Source organism: Anguilla rostrata, chromosome 9, assembly GCF_018555375.3.
Source record: "Anguilla rostrata isolate EN2019 chromosome 9, ASM1855537v3, whole genome shotgun sequence".
NCBI classification, from domain to species: Eukaryota; Metazoa; Chordata; class Actinopteri; order Anguilliformes; family Anguillidae; genus Anguilla; species Anguilla rostrata.
The window spans coordinates 10,857,655-10,870,022 of NC_057941.1; positions in this window are offsets into that span (position 1 = coordinate 10,857,655).

Below are 12,368 nucleotides of genomic sequence, written 5' to 3' on the forward strand. Positions count from 1 at the left end.
TGACAAACTAAGCTGAAGACGTCACATATACTTGTGGTATGCATGCAGCACTGTCCATATTTTTCTTAAGTAAACATAACATTTTTTTATGATAAGTAAATACAATGATTCATTTTTCTGTGAAGTAGTGTACTATATATCGAGTGCTGGGCAGAACTACTAGCTTGACTACATTTTCAGTACCGTGTAAGTAGCGATTTACCAATTTCCAAAATCAAGTAGAATTGTACATGTATTGGCATAAAAGTAAAATCTTTAGACCAGTATCACATATGGACAAAGAAAAATTGTGGCTTTGAAACATCATTATCCATCGAATGTTGAAAATGAAATGTCCTGCCTAAAATAGACCAGATTTATTGTCACCACCATGGCTGCACTGCCTCATATAAAATGCATTGGCAAAGTTATGTTACTATCATGTACATTTACGTGACGATACCACAAAATGTTGAGTGCACAATCATGTCTATACAATGGATGTTCTCAACAGCAGTGGATTTCAGCAGCCACATTTCATGTCAATCAAGTGCACCTGTCTGTCAGGCAGAAGCTGTGGGGAAGAGGGATGAAAACAGGAAGAATTAGAATTTTAACTGATACATTTTTAGAAATGACATGCCATCTACAAGGATCAACTATTCAATTGCAGTTGATGTATTGGGCACCCCTGGCCTAAAACAATAGGATTAAAACAGAAAAAAAGATTAGGCATACTTAATTTGCGATTTTAGACATTACTCTGTGAAACAAATGCATTATTAGAGTGATAGTATACCTTTTTTTTAGCAAAATCAATACAAAATAGATGTGTGGACTGTACGGATGGGCAGATTTCAGTGTTAAACCACAGAAATTGGCAGGATGCCAGGGCGCTTTGTGTCCTTAAAGGGATTTAAAAGAGGCCATTTGCAACACACCCACTGATAATACATTCAGCATAATCCCACCCATTTTCCACCTGCGCGGTGCACTTTGAGCTGCTCAATCCTTGCCTCTGGTCACAAAAATACCAGCATTGAATAGCCATGCTCAGTGCACCCACATGCTGCACCATTGACTGCACCATGTGCCATGTGATATTGATTCTGGAAAATACAGCCCAATATCACCCTCCATCTAAAACGACTTATGTGAAAATGGCATTACATCCACACTTCTAACTGAACATACATATTCTTTTTTTTTTCTTTTGGGTTCTTTCCATCCCCCTTGTGTAAGTGAACCACATTGAATTCATGACAAAATGTTATAACATTTGTTATCTAAATGAGTCTTAGCCTGGAGGACTGGCAAGGACTTAAAGTGGAATCCTTCAATTGCATTTGCCACAAACACAATTTATTTGGCTTTAAGATCTTTCTGCTGTTGTGCTAGACTGAAGGGCCATTCATTTATTCTGAAAAAGTACTTGTATTTTCATTCGGTAAGCTTAGATGTCATCCCATTATTTCATTATATCATATTCTGACAACCTTGTTTTCTATGGAGTAAGAGTGTTCTCAGAGAAACATGCACATTTTTCACAGTGAATGTGATTTTCCCACATTTTCCTATGTGACTTTGTTCAGTTTGTTTAAAGCTCATGGTGTACGTTTCATTGGTCTGACTAAATAGAAGCTAAAAATGCTAACGCAAAAATCATAATATTGAAAAATTACACAGCTTCAGAAGACAAAGCAAGACAGGGAATTTTGGGGCCCCTCTCAATGTTTACTGAAATGCTCTGATGATCCCAGAGTCACAATCATGCTCATTGTTCACCACAGTGCAAGGACCAATGACAGTTATTTCCCAAGTATCATTTTGGTAGAATACACTACACTCCATCCATTCATCCAAAAATTTTTTTAAGGCAGGCATTCATTTTCACTGAGATCGCCATATGGCCACCTGTAGCCCACCCTGTCTCTACCAGCCTTGAGCTAGCGAATCTCACACTGTAAGCACTTTTCCAAATTCCTCGGCTAACAGCTGTCCTGTGGAGAGAACATGTGTTTGAGTGGGTAGATGTTCCTTGATAGATTGCCTCCCAGCCAAAGTTTATGTGGGATTTGAGATGAAAACAAGAGTTAGAGACAAACCTCCTGGGTCCATAATGAGGGCAAAGCACCGTAGGAGCACTCTAGGCCAAGCGGGGCTAAGGTGGGGGTGGGAGAGAGAGGGGGAGAGCTAGAAATCTGAATCCCGGCTTTAATGGATTTTCTGACCTGCTCAGCAAGGGCAAGGGGGATGGATCGGCCCCAAAAGACTAAAGGGAAAAAGGTGAGGCCTATGAGTGATTAATATCAGCTATAGACATATGGATTCTGCATCTGTCTCTGGATCTTCTCAGGCTCAAGATTTCCAGAGTTAACAGAAATTTGTTGCACTAGGACGAAAAAGTCAAAAGCATAATGCAACTAAATGCAGATTTGATCAGAAACTTTGATGTAAAAGCTTTCTTTAAAATATGAGATCTTAACAAAATATCCTGCATAAGATAAATATTTGCTATGATTGCTTTACTCAGATTCTTCCTATTTCAGTACACAGTGCTGTAGATGTGTGCTTCACAGATTCAAACATAAGAAAAACACAGTGGAAGACCGTGAAATTGGACTGCCAGGTGGCTTACACTGTTAAGCCTCTGTTGTAGTGTACGGATGAGCTCTACGGTCTGGCATTGAATTCGGACAGTGGCATTGCTGATTAGGGCTAAAACCACAGCAGGCCATAGTGTCACCAAAATAAGGAGGGATTTCAGTCAAGACAACTTCTCATCACACACCAGTGACCCACTCTTGACCTGCAGTTCCCTGTGACACTTCCCTGTTAGTTCCTCCCGAACAATTTGCACAGTTTGATTCCAAAGAGGAAAAGATAAAGCGGATCGGTCAGTTCCAACAAGATCTTGTTGTCCAAGCCGTTTTGTGTTTATAGGTGTTGAACTTACGGAAGTGGCAGCCTTATGTTCATTTACATAGGCCAACTAGTTACTGTATTCTTGTAACTGGACTTAGCTAGTTTGTAAGATGAAATATAAATCAAGTATAGGTAATGCTGAGTTCCTAAATAAAGATTCTTAAAAAAGTATACCAGAAAACATTAGTTTAGAGTATTCAAGTTTTGCACACTTAGAAAATGTACTTAATAAGGATTAATGTAGGCTACCTGATTTAAGAACTTGAACATCTAAACTGCACAGAGAGAACTTATGATTTTTATATCATTTTAAAATCTCCCTGATATGGATTGGAAATAGTTTAAGCTTACAAGACATTTTCTGGACTTAATAGGCCTACATGTTTTTTTTTTAAAGAATTTAAAACAAAGATGTAGTTACAACAGTTGCCAATTATCCTTCATGAATGAATTACCCTGACTTTGGGTGAATCTACCTTTCTTTCCTCTTTATAAGAGTAAAGAGTGACTGTGCAAAGACAGATAGACAGACATACAGACAGATAGATAGATACTGCTCCAAAATGAAATATTACCGTTGTTTTTAAGGCTTCTTTATTTAACATAATGTAGTGGAGAATTACGGGATTAAATGTAGAGAGAGGGGTACGATAAAAACTTCACACATTCCATTTTAATTTTTATCATTGTTCATACCACAGTATGAGTTTATGAACCCTCTGTCTGCACAGGTTAGTCTTTGGAGAAATTTTAGGACTTCACAAACTGCACAGTGTTTGGAGCTACCGCAAAATGGGGCAGATCTGTGACCTAGTCTCTACGGTTTCGGGGAACGGTCGTGTCTAGGTTGGTAGTTTCTCTAAAGATCCATCATACTATGATGGTTAAGCGGTGACTTTCGATGTTGTTCGGGAAACGAACCCATGGCCAATCAGGCGCCTGCAGAAGCTGCACACAAAGAGTGCTCCTCTGACTCTTTGTGAGGCTAACTGGCTTGGCCCAGCTCCAGCATTGCCCAGGGACTGGAAGATTTCAGTCAGGTGACAGGGACTCATCACGTACGAGCAATCCCGCTGGAAGATCGAGCGGCCGCGAGTCCATCTGTTCAGCTGCACATGAAGTTTCTTCCTCTGACTCATATCTGTGTGAGCTGCAGTGTAATAAGAAGCAGTTGCCAACCTCATGTGCTTTGGAGGAGAGCATATGCTGGTCTGTGCTCTCCTGAACCAATAGCACGGGTTGTGGCAGTGAGTTCTGATTAATGTAATTGGCCATTCCAAATTCGGGGGGGGGGGGGGGGGGGGGGGGTAAGTTACATTGAATGACATTAAATATATATTGTTAAACCTGACAGATAAAGTCCTATTTCATAAAATAATATAATAGGTTAAAATTATTTTTTTAATGTTACAATGCATGTTGGGTTTATTTTACATTCTAAACATTTGATTAGTCTAGGCTATTTATAGCTGACAATAATATTTGTGATAATTGCTGCATTGCAACAAATGTTCTCTCCTTACATTGTACTCAAAATAAAAAAACATTAGGTTAACTAAAGATCGTAATACAGCCAGCTTTTACTAACCTCTTTTACTTGAGAAACAATAATACATTAAAAATCTTCCGTTTGGGAATGTTTTTTGTGAGGATGAACTGTGATTAATTTGAAGGTTTGTCCCTATAATCATTTTTCTATGGGTCAAGTGATTATTCCTCTTGAATAGGACGTAATCTATACATCAAAGTGATTATCTGAGACACAATGGCTGGGCATGCCATCATTTTTTCTATATAAAAAAAGGATATTAACCACAATGTTTATATCATTTTCCCTGTATAGAAAGGATATAAGCAGCCATGTTTATTTTATAATTCTCATATTATCAGAGATTTCAGTGAATCCAAGCTCTACCAGTCATTATAGGTTCATAAAACTGTTTATGCATTTTCTGTTATATTCTGAAATGAGCTTTAGAAGACAGGGCCCATTTCAGTTAAATTTATTGACCCAGTCAGTGTGTGAAGGACAAAGATTCTGCCTGACAGATGTAAATGTTGGAAAATGACTACTCTGATAACCAGTAATATGAAAAACTGAAATGTCAATGTCTAGTTTAATTCAATAATTAAATAGGTTAATGGGACAAGATCTCTTTTAATTTTTCTGATAACAGGTTGTGTAAATCATAGTTCTGGCAAACTGACATTCTAGGTCACAAATGGCAATGGTCTACAGTGTGGTCCCATCGGCACAATCAGTTTCTTAATATTTAAGCTTGGAAAATCTACCCATAGTATGCCTTTAAGCTTTTAACATTGTGTGTTCCATATCACAAAGCAGACTCACTTTTCAAAGGGATATATCACCACAGTAACTTATGCTGCTTGGTTAACCTGGTCCGGGACAGGTTATGTTCAGGCTAATGGATTGAAACATACAAAAGCACCACCCACTGACCAATCAACTCCTTGGAAAAAGGAGTCTCCATTCCTGGAGGATTTCGTACAGCTTGAGGTTCTCTTCGCAGGGTGGAGATTATTTAGAGACTGAATTAATCCGCTGACTTTCTCTGAGGATAAGCTTCAAGAAAGGCATAGACTCTCAACAGAGGGAATACAGAACATATGCAGGCTTCTTGAACCCTATGCGTTCATAGGCTAACTACTTCCCTTAACTATGGGACAACAGCCAGAGTCCCATAATTCTTGAGTTTATGAATAAACTTTTTTCTGGTACAGCCAGACTGGGCTCTGAACCAGGCTCAACTCAATTATAAATCAACGGCTGTTTAACTTCCAACATCACAGACAGGTTATAAAAATAATTATAAAATATTTTAATTAGCTTTAACGATTTTTTCCCCCAAATAAGTGCACATAAAAAAAAACTTGGAGGGAGGAAGGGAATGGGGGGGGGGGGGGCGGTATCTGTACACAGTCTGCATATTACTTACTGCACTTATTTGATCTCTCTTACCCTGGAGATGAATAAGACATTTCCAGTCTCTTTCCCACATTTGTTTCACTGCCCTAATTGTTCCAGGAGGAGAACGATCTCCAGTGTGTGATAATCTCCAAATCAATGAGAGTGGTTGTAAAACTCTTACTAAGCCATGTCACCCCAGCTGGGGGTAAATTCACTTGCCTAAAGTGTAAAACTTCTAATGAGGAATGTCAATGTCTTTGGTCAAAATTAAACGATTGCTGCATGTAATGAGCAAATTTAAAAGGTTATTTATCATTATTTATCATTCTGGAGATATGTAGAAGTCATCGCATAAACGTATTATTTCTAAAATCTCCATCCTGATGTGGAATGGAAATAAAAGGCCAAAAGTATTGGGCCATCTGTGTTTCTTTTTGTTTTTTGTTTTTTTTTGTTTTTTAGACCTTAGGTAGAGAATAATTTATTTAATATATGCACATTTAATGAACAAACAAACAAACAAACAAAAGTATAAACATTGTTTCTATTTCTACCTACAATAACACAAAAAGATGAGTTTTACTTTAAAATAATCTTAAGACATGACTTTCCTCAAAATAGCCTCCTTTGGCCTTAATTGCAACTAAACAAATAATTGAAAGTCTATCCAATCCTTTTGTAAATGGGGGATAGGAGGAAGGGTGAGGGGCAGCTAAAATTATCAAAATCATATCTACCTCAGGTCTTTTTTTAAAACCACAGGTTGCCTAATATCATTGGCCTGAAGCGTAAGAAAATTGGCACTAAAGCTGCAGAAAAATTGCAAAGAAGCTTAAGATTTCCAGGTACACTGTTCTGTACACACTTAGAAGGGTCCAGCTGATGAGGAGTAATGTTAACAGAAGACCAGGAATATCAAGATGCAGTAGACAAATATCCTGTGGTGTCTAGCAAATGAGACCATTGTAAAATTGCACTACAACTCCAGAAAGAACTCAAACAGCTAGTCGGAAACCGGTTACCCTGGCTACAATGAAACAGCAACTATGATCAGCTGGTCTACATTTGTATATGAATGCATGTGTCAGTATTGTCCTAAAGCTGGGGTTAATTAACCTATTTGCCAGCCCGTTTTTGGCTTATTTATAGCTTTCTAAATGTTGCTGCTGAATGCACCATCACGAATAACTCAGTACCCAAAATAATAAGTTTACTAATTACTCAGTTGTCCTATATAAATGGACTAAATGTATCTACTTAAGCCAAAAACAACATCTGTTCTTAATTGCCTAATGCAGGAAACAGAACCATAATGATTGTTTTGGATATATCAGGCTTTGGGCAACTGATGCCATGTAATGTAGTGGCAGCCATCTTTCTTCTGTTTAAAAGCTAGCTCTCTTGCCAAGTACTAATGACCAAAACATTGCTGCTCCCCAAAGTGATGTACATCACTTTAAGGGTGTATGCAATACAATGAAACAATGTTCAAGATTCGATCAACCAGGTTGACGTTTGTGTGACTTAGTAATTTTTATTGACTTTATTGTGTCTAGTTTCCAAGTTCATTTTACTGTGTATATGGTTGTTGCTTAAGGGCTACAAACCCTATGTACTTGTAAAATATGTCAAATAAAATCAATTGATCAAATAACATAATTTATGTAAAAATGTGATTATGTATGCATGTAGTTTTGCTTGCCCCTGGTTAAAATAGGTAGTATTTCACAACTGTTGCTGTTGGAAGCAGACTTTAATTAAATGTTTCTGCACACTTTGGAACAGTTTCTTAGAGTGAACTGGTCATGCACTGCATGACTAATATGCTGTAACTGCATTGATGCAATCCAATCACACATTTACATCACTGATGTAAAGAGATGCATAGGGAGAGAGCCTATTGTATGTGTATAGTTTTATTATTGAAAACATTTCTGCTCAGACTGTATATTACTGTAAATGTTAATATTCTGATTGTAACTAATTATAGAATTAATAGCTATTTGAACTGGGTTCAAACCTTTAAAGCATAAAATATGTTTGTCTTGCAAATGTGTCATTTTTAACCACGTTAAACCTAACTCATCAGATTTTGAAACTTCACACTTGAAATATGAAAAAATGTTCTAATACGAAGTTAAGCATGGACATATAATTAAAATTTGACCCGAAAGTTTTCAAGATGCGGATAAAACCTAATCTCAGTTTCAGCAGCATGATTATTGTTCACATTATCTAAATTATCTTATTATCTTATTTGCTCTCTTATTTCCCCAGTTCTTTGATGGTTCAGGGAAATTATATTTGAAATGCGATTGTTTTCAGGACGTGAGTATGACAGGATATTTAGCAGCAGTAGACTCTGGAAGACACAGCCGTTGTTCACTAAGCTAAGAGGAGCTGTGCTCTCTGAGAAAAGACCTTGACTTTTTTGTTTCTGTATTCTGGCTGGAGGCCCACCATAATCCAAGCCTTCTCTTGCTTTGCCGCAAAAGGCCTCTCTGCCCTTAGGAAGACAAACAGAGGAGGATATCCCAGAATCCCTCCTGGATCGTGTCTGTCCAATAATTATTCCGCTCGTTTAGACAAGCAAAAACTAATACAAGGCAAATACGATTTTAGGACAAATAAAAACATGCAGGATGACTAGATATTTTGTATGTCATAATGTGTGTAAGTTTGAACAACCAGAAAAACGTTTTATTTGTTAGTAGTAGTAATAGTAGTAGTAGTAGTAATAATAACAACGTCACTGCCTGGAACCCTATTGCTGTTGTTCAGTTTTTTTAAATAATTTTTAAAAATTATTATTAGTATACTTCCCTAAAACGGAATAGGCTGTAAAATCCGTAAATCATAGAGCTATGACACTGGACAGGTATGTTCCTACGCCCCGTGCTACTAAGGTTATCGTTGATATTTGGTATCCTCTATCTCTGTGCAAGTCCCCAACAGAGGGTCCAAAGATCAAACAATATCTATATAAAAAAAACATAGCCGCCCTCACCCAATCAGATATAAGTAGCCATTTGACAGGCTTAGCAATGGCCAATCATCATGACACTTGAGCACCACCCCAACCACAGTAGAATAACACAGCCAACTAATTGCATGTGGATTGGTAGCTGTATGGAACTGTGTGGAAAAGTCTCAAAGTAAAAAAAGGAAACTTGCAAACTTATGTCACTGAATGTACACACCTCTCTTGATCCACAAATGCAGTTTCAACACTCCACAAGCCAATTTTACAATTTCTGTAAAAAAAATAGCATTTTCACAAATATGTATGCATTTGTACAAATCAGTGCAAATTCATGACAATTTACAAGTCAACATATTTATAACTCGGTTCTTATTTATGGGTCATGAATCATGATACACACACATTTGTCAATAATTGAGACTAATTTCTCTCCGTATACAGTAAACCACACCAATCGGACTAGCAACATGGCTGTCATTAATCAATGAACTTTAAAATTCTGTTCTAACTAGTTCAGGGTTGTTATGTTGCAGGCAGAACAAAAGAACAGAAATTAAATTCTGATTCTGCTAGAAGCAAACGGATAGAAAATATATTCAATTTTCAAGCCCTGCCGCCTACTGTGAGAAGAAGTGGAAATAGCAAACAGGTGATTGATTCCTCAAATCCAATTTACAACTGCCATTAAAACATTAAATTACCATCAAAACCTCTTTCTTTATCATTATTGTCACCACTCCTGCCTTTAAATCCATAAATAATCCTATTGCTTTAAGGCCTGAAACCCAATCATTTTCGTTGCAGCTATATACAGGTATCTGGTTTTAATTATGAACAGAAGAGATTGTTTTGTTCATACAAGAAACTCAAGCTGTTATGCTTAGGATATTTCTAGAGAGATCCAAAATATGTATAATTGTATGCATGAAGTTGTGATATAACTTCATTTTTGGAAACTAGGCCTTTAATTTACAGCTTGATACCTTAAAAACAGGTCTGTTCTTCTGACAAATTCCCAGTTTCACTGCTAGTGGATATTAATTTTTTTTTCATGGATGTCCCCTTTTTCTTCCCAGTTTGGAATGCCCAATCATACTCAAGATGCAACACTCCTTGCAACTTCCAAACATGTCAGCCTGCGCTACTTACCACATCAGAGTTCGCAAGCCGGTCTCTGTGTGCAGTACGAGAGGCAGACTTGCGGGCACCCAGTTGGCCCGAGAGGGTCGCTGGTGCATGATGGGACACAGTCATCCTTGCCATCTAAATCCCTCCCTTCCCTGGACAATACTGAGAGCCAAAAGTCTATTGTCCTGTGTGTCTTGATTGGATACCAGAGGCCATCAATGCAATGAGCCATCTGGCACCAGACATCGCTGGTGGATTTTTAAATAATCATGCTTACTACCACTCAAATTATTTCAAAACCTGAACTTAATTAAATTGCAGTTTAAAACAAGTGACATTACAGGATGAATTAGGCTAGCTAATCAAAGTCTAAATTATTTCTGCGTTACTCACGTGAGAAAATGGGCAGTGTGTAAAAGCACATCCTTCTAAAGGGAGATCATAAACCAATCTCATTTTCTTATATATAAAAAAATTCCTTGCTTATATTTTTTTAGCTAACCCATGACAATAAGCTGAGCAAATATTTATTTATAGCATAAAAACAATTATACTTTATTTACATAATGTTTTTATCAGTGTTCAACCTGTCACTTCTGTTCAGCCTGCATCAAGGAAAACATACCTGCAGTAGCAACCCCTTGGGTTTCCAGGAGTTAAAACACTACTAAAATTAGCTCAAAGTGCTACAAAATGTATGCCAAGCAATAATACTTAAGAAACTTAATCTGTGTTATTCACCATGCATGCATGACTAGGTGCAGGACACAATTATTGGGAGGAGAAATGAAGTAAAACACAACATTAATTATCATATAGTTTATAGCAGTATACACAAGACACACTCAGCCAAGGATGTATAATAGCCGTTAGCAGCTCACACCTCTGCACATATATGTTCCACATTGATAAAGCAGGGGCAGCTATTCATAATATAAAACTGAATGCCATGACATACAGGAGGAAATCAGGCATGTTTTAAAGGCACAATAAATCTCCTTTAAAAAGGAATTGGTCTCAGTAACCACCATCTGTTCAGAAGGAGCTAAGCATATATAGAACATGTTGCCTTGAAAGAGTAATCCCATGTACCTTGGGGAAAAACTTGTGTCTTTTCCAAAAAATAAATTAATTTTTTAAAATCCATGGAAAGATGCTAATGTGTATCAGGGTCACTTAATTATGAGAAATTGAGAATCTGTCTTTTTCAGAAGAAATTGAACATGGAGTTAGGGGTTTGGCAAGACCTCAGCCAGAGACTTCAGGTCTGAACATAAGAAAATGCACTTCAACTAACTATAATTCAGTATATATACACACTACAGTGAAAAAACAGATTATTTTATAATTGAGATAATCACAAATATTAACAATTTAACAATTTAAGAACAATTTAAGTGCTAGCTGGTCTTCAGACTTTCAAGCAGCACCGTAGAGAGAAAGCCACAAAACCCTTCGTTGCACTTTATTGCTTGATTATTGAAGGCCTTAATTGGCACAATTATTGGGGCTTAAGAATGCTGTGCACTCCTCGTATGCTTCCCGATAAAGCTGCCAAGGCCTGGGTGTCAGCTGTAAATATCAACGGTGGATTCACATTTCCCTCCCATCTCAGGCCGTAACTCATCTCTCAGAGAGCTGCTTCCTTTGGCAGCTCAGAGATTCCTAGTGAAAGGAAGATCATTTCTATAGTGCATTCAGGGCACAGAGGAAGATCGTGGGATGGGGATGGGGGGCTGATTACCTTATGCGGAGAAAACGTCTGTGGTCATCATCATCATATCTTATCGCGCCAAACCAATATCCACTGTGATGCGATGTCATTTGCTTCTAGGAGGTCATAGTCAGTCACAGGTGGACTTTTATTTAGGATGTGGTCCATATCCTGGTTTTCTGCACCACATAAGCATCTCCCATGTTCGCTCAATCCCCATCTAACCATATTTGATCCTGTTTTTCCCACTCCAGATCTTGCTCTATTAAGTGTACGCCATTCTCTCATATTTAGTGATGTTCCAACTCTCTGCTGGGTCTTGCACAGCAGTATTAGGATGTGTTAACTGGTCTTGCTCTCTCCACATTTTAAGCCTACATAGATGAGGGGACATATTATCTGGTAATTTGTCCACTGTTGTAAAACCTTTTCTTTATTTAAGGTATGCAGGCACTGGTGTATGATGGTGTAGAGGGTGCCGCATATCTGAACTTTGCTTTTGCCTTTCAAGTCTTGTGGAGACTTCCCTTCTGATGGGCAGGGGAGTAATCCCAGCTAGCTTATGCACAATGTTGATAGGAGTGGGATGCAAGACTCTGGTGATGGTACGACAGGCTTCGTTCAACAGTGGATCGATTTTCTTTGCATGTGTGGATCTACACCACACAGGGGCACAATATTCTGCAGCAGAGAAGCACAATGCCAGAGCA